We start from the raw sequence: 3730 nt of genomic DNA on the forward strand, positions 1-3730 counted from the left end.
CACAAAACAATATCATTAACTTATCAATTTAAGCATGCCTCAACAATAAGCCATATATACTAAATGTTTGCATTTTAGCAAATAGCTTCAAAAACAACCATGATTATCAATAGTAATACACTAGAAAGTAGGATTTCCATCACAATAGCATAGTAATTCAAATCATTAAGAATTCTATACAACTTCAACAATCCTACTCAAGATATATACACAACATACATGCTTGATCAATGAAATCCTAAGTCAATTATAAGGATTTCCTATAGTATACAATACTACAATTCTAAAAGCATGTATACAATATATATTAAACCCCAAAGGATTTCAAAACACTTAGAAAATAAATATACTACCACCCCTACCTCAATAGAGAATTATATCTCTATAATCCAAGCAACCAAGCACTAAATGGAAAACAAGCTTAGGGTTAATGAAGAGGAGAATGAGAGGAAACTTTTACTAGTTAAGGTTCTTAGTCTAAGATGAATGGAAGGGCACCAAAATTGAAGAAGAAAGCTATTAACCAAGCTTTTCTCCAATGGTGGCTAGGTTAGAACTTTGAAGAACTAAGGAAAATGAAGAGGATAAGTGAAAAATGGTGAGTGGAAGGGCTAGAGATCCTCCACTCACTATGTGCTCTTACACTACCTCTCACACACACACAATGCAAGAGTAGATCATGGCCTTACACTTGTCACTAATCCAATGCCTCTTCCAAGACTTAATCCTAAGCTTACACTTGTCAACAATCCAATGCCTCTTCCAAGACTTAATCCTAAGCTTACATTTGTCAACAATCCAATGGTTACATGTGCACCAATCTAAGGCCAACACATGGATGAAGCTCCACCCACCAAATGTCAAAAGATCATGGTGCCAAGTCTCTTCACCTAAATGCCAACAAATGGCTCCATGAGAGTGTCACACTTGTCACACTTTCCAAAAATTGCAAAATGGTCCTTTTTCAAAATATCTTCTAAAATAAATTGCAAAAAGGTCCCTCAAACGAAAAATAATAATTTTGCATAATTACACTAAAATCCCAAAAGTTATGTATAATTACACTAAAGTAAGCATTCATGCCCTTTATGAAAAATAAAAGCAACTAGCATGCTTTTCAACAAAAGTGAAAATACCAATGTCATGAAAATCAAGTATCATGAATGCATGAAAAACCGGAATCAAATCCGAACACCCGAAGTGCTGTTAAGCGAGGAAAAACGATAAACGAGTAAAAGACGAAAAAGAAAGAAAATCTCCAAAAATGAAAAAGGAAGAAAAAGTCGGGTCATTACATTCCACCATTAACATGTGCCCCCTTTTCTATGGGTTGACCAATAAAGAGCCTTATAAACATTTAGATGAGTTCTTGGAAGTTTATTCCACCATGAAAATCATGGATGTTCCAAAAGAAGACCTTAAAATGAAGCTTTTCCCTTTCACTCTTCGGGATAAGGCTAAATATTGGTTTAACAACTTGCAGCCAAATACAATCACCTCTTGGGCACAATTGCAACAAGAGTTCCTAAAGAAGTATTACCCTGCAAGTCGAACCGATGCCATGAGAACTTCCATTTGTGAATTTAAACAACAAGAAGGAGAACCTCTTCATGAAGCATGGGAACGTTTGAATGACTTGCTATGGAAATGTCTACATCATAACATTCCTAAGTGGCAATTAGTTCAATGTTTCTTTTCAAGTTTATCCGATGCTAATAAGGGCATTGTTGATGCTTCTTGTAGCGGAAGCTACATAAAAAGAAATGAAGATGAAATTTGGCTTCTTTTCGAAAAAATTAGTGAAACTCAATGCATAGATCTTCATCTTCTAGGGGTGGTCACTTAGCAAATATGGGAGGCAAGAAAACTCTAAATCAAATAGACTCTTCCATGGAAATTGCCGCTAAGGTCAAAAATCTTACTCAAAGATTTGATAAATTTCTTTTGAATCAAGGTCCGGCAATTCAATCTTATTCTCATCCTTCCAATGAAATGTGCATGATTTGTTCTAGTTACACTCACCATACTTCAAATTGCCCTCTTGGACAAGTCATACCAAGTAAGTCTCAAGAACAAGTAAATCTAGCTTTCATTCATCAAGGGAACAACCCTTATTCCAATACTTACAATCCGGGGTGGAAAAATCATCCAAACTTTGCATGGAGAAATCAAGGAGACGGTGCAAACCCTCCTCAAAATCAAGGTTACCAAGCAAAGTATGTTCACCCACATTTCCAAAATCAAAATCAGAATTCTCAAGGTTACCGTCCTTCATTCTATCCTCAGAATGTGAATCAATACTCTCAACCTCAAGCATCAAATTCTCAATCCTATTCTCAACCTCAAGCATCAAATTCTCAATCTTACTCTAATCCAAATCAAGCGCTTCCTAAAAGTTCTGCTTTTGAGGACAAGGTCTTGCAAGCCTTAAGTGATCTTCGAAAAGATAATCAATTGTTTCATTTTCACGCTCAATCAATTGCAAAGCTTGAAGCTCAAATCGGGCAAATTCTTTAAATGTGAGAGAGAAAGGTAAGTTGCCTAGTCAAACTGAGACCAATCCTAAGGGGCAATTTATGGCACAAGCAAGTCCTTCATCAGAATTTTCTGGAAATGAGCAAGTTTAAGCAATTACTACCTTGAGGAGTGGTAGGAAAGTGGATAATAAGGTAGAGGTACCTAAGGAGGATAATGAACTGAAGCAACCAAGTGGTAGCATCCGTCCCATTCCAAATCCTATTCCTATTTCTTTGGATGCTAGTGGTTCCAAAATGGACATTCCATCATCTTCATCATCATCTCCCCAATTAGAGAAGCCTTATGAGCCAAAAGCTCAATTTCCTCAAGCTTTGAGAGAGACTTCATCATTTGGGAGACAAGAAGGGAAAATTCATGATATGATGGAAATGTTTAAACAAGTAAAAATTAATCTTCCTCTTTTAGATGCAATTAGGCAAATTCCACCATATGCAAAGTTCTTGAAGAACTTGTGCACACAAAGAGGAAGAGTAAGGGAAGGGACCTTAAGAAAGTGCTTTTAACGGAACAAGTGAGTTCCATCATTCTGTCTAACACTCCTCCTAAGCTCAAGGATCCGGGTGCTCTGACCATTTCTTGTGTTATTGGAAACCAAGAGGTTGGTAAAGCTCTCCTTGATTTCGGTGCAAGTATCAATCTCATTCCATACTCTGTTTACTTGCAGTTAGGATTAGGGGACTTGAAGCCAACATCGGTAGTAATCCAACTAGCCGATAGATCAATTAAGAAACCAAGGGGAATTGTTGAGGATATTCTAATTAAGGTTGATAAATTTTATTTCCCGGTTGATTTTGTGGTACTAGATACTGAGCCAGTCCCTGATCTCACCAATCACATTCTAGTCATCCTAGGAAGGCTATTCCTTGCCACTGCCAATGCCACCATTAATTGTAGATCCGGCATTATAGACATCTCTTTTGGCAACATAATGGTTAAACTTAATTTTTTCAATGCAAGTCAACATCCCACAGATGAAGACGAGTGTTTCCTAGTAGATGTCTTAGATGAAACCATAGAGGAGACTCTTCCCTCTATTCTCTCTAAGGACCCTCTTGAGGCGTGCCTTTGTGAAATGTTTGAAAGTTGTGGTTTTGACATAGAAGGATCCATAAGTGAGGTGAATGCTTTGATGGACTATGTGGCCACTTTGGATTACCCACCTTGGAAAAGCAAGAAAGAACATCTTCCTTCA

At 37.1% G+C, this 3730-nt stretch overlaps 1 non-coding gene across 1 annotated transcript; it reads right to left on the reverse strand.

Moving 5' to 3' along the window:
• Positions 1 to 1558: 1558 nt before the first annotated feature.
• LOC132310740 (small nucleolar RNA R71) lies at positions 1559 to 1665 on the reverse strand. Its single transcript, XR_009482693.1, has one exon. It is a non-coding gene; the product is annotated as a small nucleolar RNA R71 (small nucleolar RNA).
• Between the last annotated feature and the right edge of the window lie 2065 nt (positions 1666 to 3730).

The sequence above is a fragment of the Cornus florida genome, unplaced genomic scaffold (genome assembly GCF_030987335.1).
Source record: "Cornus florida cultivar Cherokee Brave unplaced genomic scaffold, ASM3098733v1 CherokeeBrave_3.0.0_Hap2_Chr05, whole genome shotgun sequence".
Classification (NCBI taxonomy): Eukaryota; Viridiplantae; Streptophyta; class Magnoliopsida; order Cornales; family Cornaceae; genus Cornus; species Cornus florida.